This window comes from Stomoxys calcitrans, chromosome 5, assembly GCF_963082655.1.
Source record: "Stomoxys calcitrans chromosome 5, idStoCalc2.1, whole genome shotgun sequence".
Classification (NCBI taxonomy): domain Eukaryota; kingdom Metazoa; phylum Arthropoda; class Insecta; order Diptera; family Muscidae; genus Stomoxys; species Stomoxys calcitrans.
Genome location: NC_081556.1, coordinates 142,890,912 through 142,909,219, shown reverse-complemented (window position 1 = coordinate 142,909,219; position 18,308 = coordinate 142,890,912). Strand labels below are relative to the sequence as shown.

Below are 18,308 nucleotides of genomic sequence, written 5' to 3'. Positions count from 1 at the left end.
GGAAAGGGTACTAGAACTACCCTATCACTTGAAAAAGAGTATTAAAACTACCCTTTTCTTGGAAAGGTTACCAAACTACCTTCTCCCTTGAGAAAGTGTACCAAAAATATCTTCTTCCCTGGAAAGGGTACCAAATTTACCTTTTAGCATGGGAAAGGGTATTGAAACTACCTTATCCCTTGACAAAGGATACTAAAAGTACCTTCTCTCTTGAGAACGGGCGCCAAAACTACCTTTTCCCTTGGGATGGGGTACTACTACCCTGTCCCTTCGGAAATGGAACTAAAACTGCACTCACTCACTATCATCATCCTTTCTCTTGACAAGTGGTACTAAAATTCTCCACTCCCTTGGGAAAGGGTACTAAAACTACCCTTCGTTTGGAAAGGGTACGTAAACTACCCTCTCCCTTGGGAAAGATTACTTAACCTGCACTTTTTCTTAAAAAAGGTTACTCAAACCAACCTTTCTTTTGGGACATTTTATGATATCTATCCTTTACCTGCTGCCTCATTTGCGCTACATGATCAATATTGAATAACGTGGCCAGGTTTATTACTCAGGACATGGACTACGGCTTTAAATTTCTATGCTGGCAAACCATCGGTGCCTGGTGCCTTTTTCTATAGTTTTATTGCAATTTTGACTTCATTCTGGCAAGGGTTTTAACACTTAATAGTGTCGTTAGAATCTTTATTCAGGATATGGGCTCTGGCTAAGTTGTTTTGCTGGCATACCATTCTTCTGGTATGCAACCACTTTGACTTCATTCAGGAATCTGCCCTTACTTAGGACATGGCTTTTGGATGGCTGCAAATATTTACTGGCAAGTCACCGGCATCCGCAGCTATATTATTCTCCTGTCGGTTAACAACCATTTGGATGTCAACCAGGTAAGAAAGACAAAATGAATAATGTCGCCATGACCGATTTTCACAACGGCCTCGGCTAAGATGTTTTGCTGGCATACCATAGGTACCTGCTGCCTCATTTGGGTATGCATCCACTATGACTTCTTTCTGGAATTTTACCTTAGTTAGGACATCGCTTGTGGATGGCTGCAAACATTTACTGGCAAATCATCGGCACCTGCTGCCGTATTATTCTCCTGTCGGTTAACAACCATTTGGACGTCAACCAAGTAAGAAGGACAAAATGAATAATGTCGCCATGAACGTTTTTCATAACGTCAGTTTCAGTTTAAATTCGCAGACTAACTTCCATCATTCGTGCTGAGAATGATTCACATCGGTCTATAACCGCTAATAGCTCCCTGATAAATCGATTTTCCATTATTACTCGAGTTAGCTGATATTTTGCGGTTAGGCTCCCTGATATAGCTCCATACAAACCTCTTATAACTCCCATATAAAACGGTTTCCCAAATTTACTCTTTATCCTCTAGAGGGCGTATTTATTACTTAAATTGGCTGATGTTTTGGGGATAATGTTTCGTAATGACTTCCAATATCCGTGGTATGTAAATCGGGTTTTAACCTTATATAGCTACCACAAAAACCAATCTCCCGATTTGACTTCTGGAGCATTATGTGTTCTTAATATAAACTTTGAAACATTTTTTGTCTGTTATTTTTCTAAATTTCTTTCATAAGTGGAGTTTTTTTCATATATCGTCTTTTTCACTTCATTCGATGATTAGATAATAATAAATGAGTTCATTTATCAGCTCTTTGTTTTTCATAAATAAGGCTTCAGTAAAGCCATAAAAATCCCACTCAATACTTTCAAGTGCTTCTTAAATCCATTCAGGAATGTCAACAATTTTAAATGATTTTTTTTATGTCTAACGCCCACTACCAGCAACCATTTTTTTACTTATCAAAGCACCTTGTTTGAGGTTAATAAAACCTTCAATAAAAACCTAAGCCTGTTGTCAACCCCCAAAAAATGGAAGAAAGGCAAAAAAACGACATAAAACTATAAAAAAAACTCCAACTGGAAAATTTCTCAATTTAATGGATTCGGTAGATAACAGGGAGAGAGGGTTTATGACAAATACTATACTCGACCGCAATTATCCCCCAAATCTAGGCCTTAAATCTACTTTGACTACTTCTACTCCTACGGTCATATATGTATGTAGCTCTATGACAAACTCTGTGCCATTGTTTTTGTTTTTCTGTTTTTTTTGAGAGAGATTTTAAATGGTTCCTGCATTAGAGAGGAGTCTGCATTTTATGGCTCAGCGTTAAAAGCCCCCAAGCATAGCAGTAAATTCCAGTCAATCGATTCGTTTCGGTTTAAATAATTACCATACATTTTTTTCAAAATCCCCCGAAAACGATTCTTGAACCTAAAGAAAAGAAGATGGAAGTGTTAAATAAATTTCAATTCAAAGACCCCGCCATAGCTCCTCTAAATCGATTCGATTCAATTCCATGCCATGCCATTTGAGTTCGATTTATAATAACAAATTCAAGTGTTATTTACTTCTAGTTTGTCTTAAGGATTGCCAATAAAATCTCACATAGAGATACTATAGCCACCCCAAAACGGGTAAATAAATATCTCTTTAAATGCTGCTATTTTGTTGTCAATACTCTTCTCTCATCTATGCGCTGGGTGTGTGTGTGTGGTTGTATGTGTATAAAAATGTTGTCTTACCCAAAAACATCGTAAAAGGGGGATAATTTTGTTTTTCGGCAACAATTTGTAGAGAAAACACAAACACACATCTGTCCGTCCCCATGTAGTTTGACACTACAATTTGTATGAAAATGTTTTGAAATTGTTCCACACACAAACACACACACACCAGGGAGAGAGAGAGAGGCAAAGGGATTCATCGAGAGTGAGGAAGAAGTGGATATTCATTCGGTAAACGACATGTGTGGTGTGCTGCTATATATTATTGAAGGGCCCATAGTGTGAAATGAATCCTTGCAAATGATTAATGATGTATGTCTCATTTTATGGCACTTACTGTAAATAAGTACATGCTGCAGAACCAAAAACACTGACACATACACTAAGTGCTTGGTTTACTTGCTTGGTTTGCCTGAATATAAGCATTTGGGTCTGTCAGTCTGTCCTTCCATCTATCTGTGCATTTATATGCGTTCGGTTACGAATATAAACTCAATTGTGCTTTTATTATGCGTATATTTTGTTGTTGTTGTTATAAATTTTCTCTTTTGTTGTTGTTATAGTGTTGTTGGTTTGCTTGTTCGATTGTATCACACACTACCTTCATATAATTGTGGAATATTTTATTAGAGAAGTTCCAATAGATGTTGAGGAGTTTGCTGATTCAGTTCGATGCTCTACTACCAGCAGCCAAAGATATGTACAGTGTTTTAAAGCAATAAAAAAGTAAAAAAAAAAAATTAAAAAAAGTTCAAATTTGATAAAAATGTATGATTTAAACGTTTTTTTTTTTTGATTATAACAAAATTTAGGTTTTATGAACATTTGATCGGAATTTTCTGATTTCATACAACTTTTTTTAAAAATCGATTCTAATTAATTTTTATACCCTCCACCATAGGATGGCGGGTATACTAATTTCGTTATTCCGTTTGTTATTCGTCTGAGACTCCATAAAGTATATTTATTCTTGATCGACATGACACTTTAAGTCGAACTAGCCATGTTCGTCCGTCTGCCTGTCTGAAGAAAGCACGCTGATTTTTGAAGGAGTAAAGCTAGGTGCTTGAAATTTTGCACAAATACTTCTTATCAGTGTAGGTCGGTTAGGATTGTAAATGGGCCATATCGGTTCAAGTTTTGATATAGCTGCCATATAAACCGATCTTCAGCCGCTGGAGGGCGCAATTCTTTTTCTATTTAGCTGAAATTTTGCATGAAGTATTTTGTTATGACTTTCAACAACTGTGTGTTAGTATGTTTCAAATCGGTCCATAAACAGATATGGCTGCCATATAAACCATTCTTGGATCTTGACCTCTAGAGCCACTAGAGGGCGCAATTCTTATCCGATTTCACTGAAATTTTTGCCGGAGGTATTTTCTTATGATTTCCAACAACTGTACTAAGTATGGTTCAAATCGGTACAGAATCTGATGTAGCAGCCATATAAACCGATCTGGGATCTTGACTTCTTGAGCACTAGAGGGCGCACATGTTATCCGATTTGACTGAAGTTTTGCATGGGGTGTTTTCTTATGATTTCCAACAACTTATTAAGTAGGGTTTGAATCGGTCCAAAGATTGATATAGCTGCCGTATAAACCTTACTTGAGCCACTAGAGGGTGCGTTTATCATCCCATTTGGCTGACATTTTTCGTGAGGTCTTTTCTTGTGACTTCCAACAACTGTGCTATGTATGGTTCAAATCGGTCCATAACTTAGTGTAGCTGCCATATCAAATATTTTTTAATTTTTTTTATTTTAATTTATTTTTTTATTTTATTTAATGTAATTTAATTTAATTTTATTTTATTTCATTTCGTTTCGTTTCGTTTCACTTCATTTTGTTTTATTTTATTTTATTTTATTTTATTTTATTTTATTTTATTTTATTTTATTTTATTTTATTTTATTTTATTTTATTTTATTTTATTTTATTTTATTTTATTTTATTTTATTTTATTTTATTTTATTTTATTTTATTTTATTTTATTTTATTTTATTTTATTTTATTTTATTTTAATTTATTTTATTTTATTTCAATTTATTTTATTTTATTTTATTTTATTTTATATTATTTTATTTTATATTTATTTGTTTTATTTTATTTAATTGTATTTTATTTTACTTTATATTATCTTATTTTATTTAATTTTATTTTAAACTATTTTATTTTATTTTATTTTATTTTATTATATTTTATTTTATTTTGTTTTGTTTTGTTTTATTTTATTTTATTTTATTTTATTTTATTTTATTTTATTTTATTTTATTTTATTTTATTTTATTTTATTTTATTTTATTTTATTTTATTTTATTTTATTTTATTTTATTTTATTTTATTTTATTTTATTTTATTTTATTTTATTTTATTTTATTTTATTTTATTTTATTTTATTTTATTTTATTTTATTTTATTTTATTTTATTTTATTTTATTTTATTTTATTTTATTTTATTTTATTTTATTTTATTTTATTTTATTTTATTTTATTTTATTTTATTTTATTTTATTTTATTTTATTTTATTTTATTTTATTTTATTGTATTTTATTTTGTTTTATTTTATTTTATTTTATTTTATTTTATTTTATTTTATTTTATTTTATTTTAGTTTATGTTATTTTATTTTATTTTATTTTATTTTATTTTATTTTATTTTATTTTATTATATTTTATTTTGTTTTGTTTTATTTGATTTTATTTTATTTTATTATATTTTATTTTGTTTTGTTTTATTTGATTTTATTTTATTTTATTTTATTTTATTTTATTTTATTTTATTTTATTGTATTTTATTTTGTTTTATTTTATTTTATTTTATTTTATTTTGTTTTATTTTATTTTATTTTATTTTATTTTATTTTATTTTATTTTATTTTATTTTATTTTATTTTATTTTATTTTATTTTATTTTATTTTATTTTATTTTATTTTATTTTATTTTATTTTATTTTATTTTATTTTATTTTATTTAATTTATTTTATTTTATTTTATTTTATTTTATTTTATTTTATTTTACTTTATTGTATTTTATTTTATTTAATTTTATTGTATTTTATTTTATTTTATTTTATTGTATTTTATTATATTTTATTTCATTTTATGTTATATTATTTTTTTTATCTATTTATTTTATTTCATTTTATTCTCTTTTTATTTGATTTCATTTTTATTTAAAATTCATTTAAATGTTCACCACTGTCTTCTCACTATTTGACCGATTGAATTCATATTACATTCATGCACACACACACACACGCATGATCTCGCACTGAGAGCAAATAACAAACATCATCTTAATTGGTCATGAGCAATTTATTAATAATTACTTTTTACATTTATTTACTGCTGCCACCACCACCACCACCACTACTACCAGCACTGCCACCATACAATACCCTTACACATGTTCTGTTTGAGATGCATGTCCAAACACATGTATGTATGGGCATACGTACATTTATGAGAGTATGTCGTATCAATCTGCTGCTGGGTAGGCCTCTTTATTCTTTTTGATAAAAATTATATTTATTTGATTGTTGTTAAAGTTGATCATTATTATTTAGAGTGGAAGAGATGAAAAAAACAAGCCTCTTAAAAACCAACGAGATTCGGAGTAGGCTGCAGAGGAGGCTGTCGATGACGAGTTACTTCATTATGATTGCTATTTCCTACTCCATGATGGGCCGGCTATAGATGCTGGAGCAACCTTCATGACAATGACATGGCTGCAGGGAAAAGAGCAACACCATGTGATGATATATGAATGTGTTCTGGATGAAAGCCCCCCCCCCCACCCTTAACCCCTACTCATTTTTTGCTACAAAAGAAAGTCCTAGTCTGTCAGATAGCTCTCGTCTTTGGATGAGGCCAAAAAAAGCTATGAGAATTTTTCGGCTACGCTTATGGAAAGCGGGGAGCAGCAGGGTTAGAACATCGACCAACGAATGAATGAATGAAAAAATTAATCACACGCATTCACATTACTCTATCCCCAAACGGACAAAAATTGTATGAAGTAAGAAAAAAAAATAATAGAACCACAATAATAACATGTGAATGGATGGATGGATGGGCATGAGCATCATCATCGTCATCAGCAGCAGCATAGTCATCCTCATCAGCCAGCCAGGAATTAAATGTGAAGTTCCCATTTTTTTTTTATAAAGGGGGCAGGGGGACAGTTGCTGTCTTGACTTGACTATTTGACGACTGTTGGGGACGGACAAAGCTATGGCACTGCCACTGCCAGAATCTTGGGATTCTTTTGGCATGTTGTTTAACACCGTGCGACGCGGCAAAGTTCGACATCCAAAGCGACAACACCATTATTTGAGGGTTGGATTTTTTTTTAGATTTTGGTTAACACAGCAGAAGCGAACGGCATCAGCATCAAAGTTGTACCACAAAAATTGAAACACTCCAGTTCATAAGTATGTGGAGAGATTGACTGACTGATGAACGCTAGGGAAGGGGATGGGACGGAATGCCTTGCCTAGATGGATGGATGGACAGATTGATTGATGAACAGTGGAGGAGGGTTGTTTAAGAAAAAATTAGGGAAAATATTTTGTAATTTTAAGTGGCTGTTCTAATTTGAGTGACAACTCAGTTAAGTGTGACAAGAAAGTGCCTTTTTGTCGCTTGGCCTTCGCTCCAGTCATATTGTTTCGCTTGTTATTATTATTAATTTTAAAATATTATTGTCATTATTTTTCATTACATAATTTTGTTTTTTATTTCTTTCGAGAACTTTTTGAAACAAAAGTTTTATGAAGCAAACATGTGTATGTAATTTCCGAAGATTAGATTCGGTTATTTTGTAATTTAACATGATGTAACAGCAGAAATGATATGGAAATTGTCAAAGGGAAAATTTAAAAATAAAGAAATTAAATTAAAAATTCATAAAATTAATAAATCAAAATGCATGACCAAGATTTTGTAATAAAATAAGCACAAAATTATAATAAATAAAAATTGTCATGTTTTTAGAAATCTCAAAATTTTAACAATATTAAAATTTTTCAAAAAAAATTAAGCTTTGAATGAAAATGAGCAAAAATTAAGTTAGAAGAGTGTTCCTAACAACATTCGATTTAAACAAGTTTCACAAATTTAAAAATTAGGCCCGTCGATATATTTGCCATGTAAACAAATCTGCCGATTAAGGGTTTAAGCCTTTAACAGGCGAATTTTTAACCCGATTAAGCCTCTCTACATCCTAACAGAAAATGACCCATACAACGGATCATATGTAGATATAGGAGCCCCTAACTGACGCATTAATTACCAGATTTCGCCCAGTGATTTGTATGTGAGTTGTTGACATCCCTGCCAATTATGGTCGAGATCCATCATAAAGATCGATCTTCTGATTTAAGGTCTTAATCTAAGTCAAATTTAAAAATTTGACTTGTTTACGATAAGGCTTGTCGGTACATAAAATAAATTTGATTCTTTTTCGGTTCAGGATGGAGAAAATGAAGTACGCATATGATGAGTACGTCTCTCGCCCTATGCCGTACTAAAAACCCATCCTATATCCCCCTGGCGATTAATTCCACCTCGGAACCGCTTTCGCATGTAGTCCATATTTGGTGATTATCCATATCATCTTCATTGTGTCTGCGTCCAGACCTCCGCATTCATATTGTACACCGCTGCGTCCAGGTCTACTTTCTTTCTGCGCAGTACTTGTTCAGCGTATCTCATCATTGCCTCCCAATTCCTTTTGTCTTCCAACATCCTTTGAATAATTGTCCCAGGTGAAACGTCACCAATCGATGTTTTCAATTCCCTGCGTCTTTCAACACAGCGCTCGCATTAGAAGAATGTGTGTTCCACATCGTCTGCAACTTCTAGCTCCTATACATGCACTTGCTTGAGGAGCATTTGCCCTTTCTATGCAGGTATTTCTGGAAGTAACCATGGCCTGTCAACAGCTGTGTGACGTAGTAGTTAACGTCGCCGTGCTTCCTATCCCTCCACATAGGAACATTGGGTATTAATCGTCGCGATTCTCATTTGTCCACCTTTGTTGACATCTCTCGATAGTCTCCTCTCGTATGACTCGTATATGATCCGTTTGAATCCCACCCTGTTCTCTATGGGTGTTGCACCTCACGTTCTAGAGCCTGGCGCGCTACATGGCCTATAGGTCTATCGGAACCACTCCGGCTATTACAAGGGCTGTGGGCTCCGCCACTGTGCGGTAGGATGATATGACTCTAAGATGCGCCGTCCTCTGTACCGAGAGCAGGGATTTCGCTCGGCATGCTGTCTGCGGGGTCTGGCCCCATATTTCGCTCTCATAGAGGAGGATGCTATTGCGTGTCTCCAGTAAGAGTCTGCGCCTGCTAAGTAGAGGTCCACCTATGTTTGCCATCAGTCGACTGAGTTGTGCCGTTATTCTCACGGTCTTTCGGCATTCTGTCTACGAGGTGTGGCCCCATATTTCGCTCCCATAGAGGAGGATGCTATTGCGTGTCTCCAGTAAGAGTCTGCGCCTGCTGGGGAGAAGTTCACCTATGTTTGCCATAAGTCGACTGAGTTGCGCCGTTATTCTCGCGGCCTTTGTTGTGCTTAGTTTGTTCTGCATTGTTCAGCTTTGTATTTGACCGATCTGTTGGTCTTCACCAGTATGTCGTTTATGAGCATATCCACTTTCACTGGGATATTTTTTCTCGTTAGAAGTAGCAACTCCTTCTTCTGCATCGCAGGTTGCTAGCCGTGGGAGTCCAGCCAGTTCTTTGCCCTTAACATCACCTGCCGTAGTTTGCGCTCTGCACCTTCCGTGTCTCTTGCCGTGACCAGTGTTGCCACTCAAGAAAATTATTTCCTACCAAAATTTCGGAAAAATCCTACCAAACCTGACCAAAATCTACCAAATGTTCTACAAATCAAAAATGCAACTCCGCCGAAGAGTTGGCCATTTTGCCATTCCATTTGCAACCTTATTACCGATCTCTCGATAAGAAATCTTGATTTCATAAAGTCGTATTTTTGCCCCGATTTCAACGAACAATCGTACCGAGTTTTAATTGAGCGATCAGCTGATTTAAGTGTTTGAGCCCGAAAATGGGTTCGCTGTTACAGTGAGTTGCATGGATCCTTCAAGATCTGACTATAGACCAGATTTTATCATATTTATATGCAATTTCCACATAGCCTTGTTTTCCGATTGAAGGCAGAGAACGGTCAAAAGCCGCATTTCCTACTTACAAACCAAAAACGGCAATACTGACCGTGACGACTGCAGCGATGTCGTCACCATATCCTACTCGAAAGCTTCCTTCGGACATTTCTGTTCGCAGTATTCCATCATATCTGGCATTCCAAAGGTGCGGTTCAAGTATGGATCTTTGCGCCGTTCCTGATGTGACCTCATATTTACTTATTCCATCCTGAGAGTTATAGATAAGGACCCTGTCACGCAAGTAAGTTTTCATTATTCTCTTCAGATACGCCGGGATATTAAAGTCGTCTCTGAGGGCGTAAGAGGACAAACGTCGTGGAGTAGTGGTTCCTTTGCCAAGCTGCCTCTACTATCTCCACCACATCTCTAAGAGCTCTGATCGCGGACATTCCTGCACGAAAGCCATGTTGTCTCACTGAGAGTCCTGGAGCTGTGGCTTTATGAGTCGCTCCAAAAGCTTGCCGGCCGTATCCAGCATATATAGTGGCCTGTATGAGAATGGAGATGTTGGATCACCTTTGCTCTTGCTTATGAGCACCAGCTTTTGTCTCATCCATACTCGTGGCCTTTGTTGTCGCGTGCCGAATGCCTCTGCACCTTCCGTGTCTCTTGCCATGACGACTGCAGCGATGTCGTCACCATATTCTACTAGAAAGGATCCGTCTGGCATTCCAAAGATCCGGTCCGAGCATGGACACATGCGCCGTTCCTGATGTGACCTCATATTTACTCATTCCATCCTGGGAGTTATAGATAAGGACCCTGTCACGCAAATAAGTTTTCATTATTCTCTTCAGATACGCCGGGATATTAAAGTCCTCTCTGAGGGCTAGAAAAACGTCAGACCACCTGAGGCTTTTGATGGGTTTTTCACATTCTTCCTTTGCCTAGCCCCCTCTACTAACTCCACCACTTCTCTGAGAGTTCCAATCGAGGACATTCCTGCCCGGTAGCCATGTTGTCTCATTGAGAGTCCACCTCCCTCAATGATGGCGTCCTGAAGCCGTGGCTTTATGAGTCGCTCCAAAAGCTTGCATACATAGTGGACTATATCCAGCATAAATACTGGCCTATATGAGGATGGGGATGTTGGATTACCTTTGCCCTTGCTTATGAGCGCCAGCTTTTGGCTCTTCCAAACCTCCGGAAAACACCTTCCAATAGACAGTGGTTAAACATTTTCAGAAGAAATTTCGGTCTGTTTTCAGCTATCTGCCTGATTACCTCGGCTGGTATTCCGTCAGAATCGAGAGCTTTTCTGCTCTAGAGGTGGGCCGCAATCTTTAGCTCCTTTATGAGCTTTACACTACAATAGTATAGTAGAGTTCTAATTAAAATAGGATTATAAATATATCCATGGTGGAGGGTATCTAATGTTAGGCACATTCGAACTTAATGAATTTTTAACATCGAATTTTTGGTAAAAAAAAAAAACTATAATCACAGTATATATAATCACAGTTCTGGAGATCACCGTAGCGCAGCTGTTAGCATGTCCGCCTATGACGCTAAACGCCTGGGTTCGAATCCTGGCGAGACCATCAGATCAAAATTTTAAGCGGTGGTTTTCCCCTCCTAATGCTGGCAGCATTTGAGAGGTACTATGCCATGTAAAACTTCTCTCCCAAGAGGTGTCGCACTGCGGCACGCCGTTCGGACTCGGCTATAAAAAGGAGGCCCCTTATCATTGAACTTAAACTTGAATCGGACTGCACTCATTGATATGTGAGAAGTTTTGCCCCTGTTCCTTAGGGGAATGTTCATGGGCAAAATTTGTATTTGTGCATTTGGATTGCAATCACAGTTCTAGAAAATTGATTTTCTAGAGAATGTATACGAATTTTTAAATCCCTGCTGTGTACCGTCGTTAAATGCTGTGATATTTGAACACTTTTTCGTGTCTATATGATCATGGTTCCCCTTTTCGTCCTCTCCATCATTTGCTTATTAAACCATCAGAAAATATTACCATTTAATTAATTTCTTTTGTATAATTCCTTCACTGTGCAAAATACTTAGACGGCTAGACGGACAATCGCACAGCCACACAGACAGACACACATAGGCATACAAGAAGGCAGCAGACGCTGGAGCATGTGAATATGAATTGTTCAAATACTCGAATATTCTCACTCGACTCTGGAGTATGCATTTGGCCTGGTACAATTTTAAGTATTTCGTATTGTGTACTGTGTGGTTGTTGTTGCTGTTGGGCTCATGTTCCCCTTCTCGTGGTGTTGTTGGTCGTTTTATAATTCTGAAGCAGGCACTCATAAAGTATTACAAATTTATTTCAAAATTGAAATGTGAACAAGAAAACAAAAAAAAAGGGAAGCCCACAAACCAAGACTGCTACTGCTGCCTCAATGGTGGCGGCAGAGTATTTCAAAATAACAAAACAACAATAACACAAAATATAAAATATGAATTGTGATGTGAAGACGGGAGTAACTCAAGAACCGCAAAGCGAAAAAAAGAAACAAAAAAAAAATTGAAAACAGTACCAAAACCATGTCGCGCCTTACGTCAAAAAATTTTATGGGTTTCCCTGCGACCATTTCAATCACATCACTTCACATTCACATCCTTATGCAAAGTACCCGGACATAAAACCCTTCTCTCCCCTCCGCCCCCCCCAATAATGACTTGAAAGGTCCCCTCCCTTTCCAGGGGTGCACATGCGACAAAACCCAACTCCACGTATTCGCATTGCCTTATTTGCCATCATTTGGTTGGTACTAACTCCCTCATTTTCATGAGTATTATTCCCATTTTAAAATTTCTTTTGTTCCATAAATAAAACATTCATTCCTTCCTTTGCTCTTCCCCTGGCATCCTTCATCCTGCTACGCTGCCATAGCATTACATTTTCCCTATGATTCTTGCTAAAACCTCGATGTGGCACATTGTCGTCATCCTGTTTTTGGTTTGAAGCGCAAAGAATTTTTTAACATTGGCATTTCAAAAAGTATTGTCAAAGTGCTAAATGAAGAGGACTACTTGGAGTGGGGTGCAGCATGATGACGAGATGGCATAGGGAGACATAATGATGGTGGTGGTGCTGATGCTGATGCTGCATAAGAAGCAATGGAGACGTTTGATGAGCAGCAGCAGAGTCAGCATCATGAGCAGCAGTAGTTGTTTTGGCGCATACATGGGTCATAATGGTAATGGGGGATGCTGCGATTGGAAATAATCGAGCCATGGAGCCAAGGAGGGGGGGGCATGAACAATAGCGAAGAGTGAAAGAAAAACTGGTATGTGCCATTTTATATGTGGAGCATACAAAGTACGAGTTGAATTAACAGTGGATGTGAAGTACTTGATTTTTATACCCACCACCGAAGGATGGGGGTATATTCATTTTGTCATGCCGTTTGCAACACATCGAAGACGATCTAGACATGTCCGTCCGTCTGTCTGTTGAAATCACGCTACAGTCTTTAAAAATAGAGATATTGAGCTGAAACTTTGCACCGATTCTTTTTTTGCCCATAAGCAGGTTAAGTTCGAAGATGGGCTATATCGGACTATATTTTGATATAGCCCCTATATAGACCGATCCCCCGATTTGGGGTCTTAGGCCCATAAAAGCCACATTTATTATCCGATTTAGCTGAAATTTGGGACAGTGAGTTGAGTTAGGCCCTTCAACAGCCTTCGTTAAGTTGGATCAGATCGGTTCAGATTTTGATATAGCTGTCATATAGACAGATCTCTCGGTTTTAGGTTTTGGGCCCATAAAATGCGCATTTATTATCCGATTTTTGCCGAAATTTGGGACAGTGAGTTGTGTTAGGCCTTTCGACATCCTTCGCTAAGTTGGACCAGATCGGTTTCAGATTTGGATATAGCTGCCATATAGACCGATCCTGCGGATTAGTGTCTTGGCCCATAAAAGCTACATTTATTATCCAATTTTGGGGAAATTTGGGACAGTGGGTTGTGTTAGGCCGTTCAACATCCTTCGTCAATTTGGCCCAGATCGGTCCAGTTTTGGATATAGCTGCCATACAGACCGATCCTCCGATTTAGGGTCTTAGGCCCATAAAATCCACATTTATCACCCGATTTGGCTGAAATTTGGGACAGTAAGTTGTGGTAGGCCCTTCGACATCCTTTGTCAATTTGGCTCTGATCGGTCCGGATTTGGATACAGCTGCCATATAGACCGATCCTCCGATTTAGGGTCTTAGGCCCATTAAAGCCACATTTATTATCCAATTTTAGGAAAATTTGGGACAGTGAGTTATCTTCGGTTCTTCGGTATCCTTCGTTAATTTGGCCCAAATCGTTGCAGATTTGAATATAGCTGCCATATAGATCCATCTCCCGATTTAAGGTTTTGGACCCATAATTGGACCCATTTATTGTCCGATTTCGCCGAGATTTGGGACAGTGCGTTGTGTTAGGCTTTTCGACATTCGTGTAATATATGGTTCAGATCGGTTTAGTTTTAGATATGGCTACTAAAAAGACCAATATTTTGTTATACACAATTGAACAATGACTTGTACCGATTAGTATTTAGTCCAAATCGGAACATATTTCAATATGACTGCTATGGGACATAAGATATGCAATTTACACCGGATTTTGATGAAGGGTGGTTTACATATATACCCGAGGTCTTGGGTATCCAAAGTTCGGCCCGGCCGAACTTAACGCCTTCTTACTTGTTTTATAGAGATTTTTCCCTTATAAAGATATAATATTAGGAAATATTTGAATTTTTCAAATTAGCTTTTTCACCAGAAATTTCATCGAAAACACATTTAGATCAACAACACTAAAAGCATTTTTACATAATTCCCGCAAACATACATCCCATAAACAACTAAAAGAATTTTCTCCCTTTCGCTGAGAGCAAGCAAACCGAAAATAAACAAAATACTTAAAAAAGAAGCAACCAGAGAAAAAAGAGATAACACATTGCATGTTAATAAATTAAAAATGCAATAAAATACCAGACATAAAACTATTGGACCCTTGTTCTTAAGATAATAAAAACTTTTATAATAGCTTTATTATCTATGTTTAAAATTTATTTTTAATTTTTGAAATAATCCTACAAAACATGGAAAAAAGGAATACTCAAAACACAAGGCCAAGTTATAAACAAAAGTTTTAAAGGTATGATAATATCATAAAAAGAAACATGGACATTTAGAGAACATTAGCGTTGATGTATCGAAATGGAAAATTAAAATAAAAATTTTGATATTTTGGTTTGCTTATCTGTTGGGATCAGGAAAATTAACGGTTCGGGTATGTTTTTAGTGGAATTAAAAAAAAAAAATAAATGTACTTTTCTGTGTAAAAAAATTTCATATATATATTTTTCTTTTTTTGCAGATAATTTATTCTTATTTTGGAATCTGTCAAGTAATGATGGTAAGTTTTTATTGCAAATCTGTCCATAAACCCAACGAATATGTAGAAAAATACCCAAAAATAGAGCTGCCCAAAAAAAAAAAAAAAATTCTATGCTCCTTTTAGGAAAGAGGTATCCCATTGCGGTTTTGATTGACATAATCCAGTTCTAAAAATGTTCTCGTCCTATTAGGTCCTATTTTAGAGGAAAGTTGGTTTGTCGAAAGTCAGCAAAAGGGCAATTTTCAAACAATTAATTTTCTGAAAATTATTGGGTAGTGATTTATGGCAACCGCCTGACTGCCTGCGTTCGAATCCTGGCGAGAACATCATAAAAAAAAATTTCAGCGTCCGTTATCCCTTCCTAAAGCTAGCGACATATGCGACGTACCATGCCATGCATGGTAATGTAAAAAATTCTCCCAAAGAGATGTCGCACTGCGGTACCCCGTTCGGACTCGGCTATAAAATAAGGTCCCTTATCATTGAGTTTAAACTTGAATCGGAAAGCATTCATTGATGTATTAAAAGTATGCCTCCGCTCGGTTCCTGGGCAAATTTTTTCTCTACTCCCAAATGTCTTTCTTTTGAGCCTCATATTACTGTATTGGCTAATATTTCCGATCTGGGGGGGCATTTCAGGGGTGGTCAATTAGCCATTAAAGTAAATATAAAATTCGTGCTCTACTTTCAAAAACATTTCATATGATGCACATAATGGCATGATCGGTAAATTAGTTGTGGTGGGGTGGACCCCAGGGTCTTTGTCCCGAAAATGAATATAAATTTTCCGAAAATCAATAAATAAATACCCGCCAACCCCAAAATCGGGAGGTATTTTGGGGTGGGCGGTTCCTCAATCACATGGCTCTATAGTATCGTAATTGGTCTATATATACATTTGGCGGGGTTTGGGCGGTTCCCGCGGCAACCGACCCCAACAATAGAAACCATGTTTTGTTGTAAGTGATTGGGAGAGTACAAAAAAATTGCGAACGGTTCACATAACCAATCTCCGAGATATGGTATTTTTTAAAATTAGGGTAATGAGAAGTGCTTTTAGGGTAGGGATGGCACCTCTGACATTTCGACTCGAATGCAAATTTTGCCCATGAACATTCCACTAAGGAACAGGGGCAAAACTTCACACATATCAATGAGTGCAGTCCGATTCAAGTTCAAGCTCAATGATAAGGGACCTCCTTTTTATAGCCGAGTCAGAACGGCGTGCCGCAGTGCGACACCTCTTTAGTGAGAAGTTTTACATGGCATAGTACCTCACAAATGTTGCCAGCATTTGGAGGGGAAAACCACCGCTGAAAATTTGTTCTGAAGGTCTGGCTAGGATTCGAACCCAGGCGTTCAGCGTCATAGGCGGACATGCTAACCTCTGCGCTACGGTGGAATCGAATATCGATATTAAATTTGTGCTTCACTCCCAAATCCCTTTAAATTGAGCCCCATATTGCCATGGTCGGCAAACGTGAACCATTTGAAGGGTGTTTTGGGGATGGGGCGCCCACCGGCACTTTGCCCTAAAAATAGATATCAAATTCGTTCTTTACTCTTAAATACCATTGGTTTGAGCTCCATATTGCCATAGTCGGAAATGAAGTTATGTTTAGGGGTTGTTTTAGGGCGTATCCCCAAACACTTGGCTCCAAAATTAGATATGAGATTAGTTTTCTACTCTCAAATACCATTTATTTGAGCCCCATATTGTCATAATGGGTCAATGAACCTATTTGACGTATTTCCAGGAGAAAAGGCGCCATCTTGACCTGAATGCATATTTTAATGTCATATTCGTTATCTCTTCCTAAATACCTTTCATTTGAGTCCCATATAGCCATGGTCGGCTAATTTGTCCATTTGGGGGTATTTGGGGTGTGACCACCTCCCATTACTTGGACCTAATTTTATATGCCCTATTTGTAATCTACTGCCAAATACTTTCTATTTGAGTCCCATATTCATATGAACGTCTAATATATCTGTTAAGATGTGTTTTGGGGTTGGGGCGGTCCGCTGGGTACTTGGACCCAAAATTTTAATACGATATTTGTTTTCTAGTCTTTAAGACCATTCATTTGATACCCACATTGTGCCTATCGGCGCACTTTTGATCTTGGGTGGTGTTGTTGGGGTTTCCGATATCAAAAAATTATTGGGTTGCCCAAAAAGTAATTGCGGATTTTTTAAAAGAAAGTAAATGCATTTTTAATAAAACGTAGAATGAACTTTAATCAAATATACTTTTTTTACACTTTTTTTCTAAAGCAAGCTAAAAGTAACAGACAGAAGAGAGAATGCAATTACAGAGTCACAAGCTGTGAAAAAATTTGTCATCGCCGACTATATGAAAAATCCGCAATTACCTATTGGGCAACCCAATATATAGCCTACGTTTCCTTCCAGACCAATTTACACAATCTGTGAAAATTTTAAGAAAATCGACTCAGCCGTTTTTGAGTCTACGGAATAAACAAACAAACCGAGTCCCATATGGTTATAATTGATTAATATGCCCATTTAGGGCGTTTTCGGGGGTTGATGTGACTCCCTATACTTTAATCTGGTTTTGTATGCCAGATTCGTCATCTACTCTCAAATACCTTACATTTGAGCCCCATATTGATATGAACGTTAAATTTCTCTGCTTGAAGGTATTTTGATGTTAGGGCGACTTCCTGGGTAATGGGCCCAATTTTTAATATCATATTCGCATTCAACTTTGCAATACCTTTCATTTGATATCCATATTGTCATTATCGGTCCACTTTTGATTTTGGGTGATGTTTTTGGGGTAACGGGGGACGGTCCGACCGCTTCCGATATCAACAAACTATAAAGCATGTTCCTCCCTCCTGCCCGTATGCGCAATGTACTCCTGAATGCCTTTCATTTGAGTCCAATATTGTCATGATCGTCCAATAAAACTATTTTAGGGAGTTTTGGGGCTGGGGTGGCCCCCGGTACTTGGACCCAACTTTTATAATGAAATTCGTGCTCTTCTCCTGAATACCTTTCGTTTGAGTCCCATATTGTCCCGATCGGTCCACTTTTATTTTTGGGTAGTATCTTTGGGGTAAGGGGAAGGGTCCGCCCCCCTTCCAACATCAA

General features: G+C 36.7%; 1 protein-coding gene across 2 annotated transcripts in view; it reads left to right on the top strand.

Moving 5' to 3' along the window:
• LOC106091379 (netrin receptor unc-5) overlaps positions 1 to 18,308 on the top strand; it is a 159,262-nt gene that overhangs the window by 30,937 nt on the left and 110,017 nt on the right. Inside the window, exon 1 of one of the 2 annotated variants that reach the window (XM_059368925.1) lies at positions 15,192 to 15,206. The exons of the other annotated variant lie outside the window; for it this stretch is intronic. The gene's annotated coding sequence lies outside the window, so the exon portion shown is untranslated. Of the gene's footprint in view, positions 1 to 15,191; positions 15,207 to 18,308 lie in introns of those variants that run through there. 2 annotated transcript variants of the gene reach the window in all.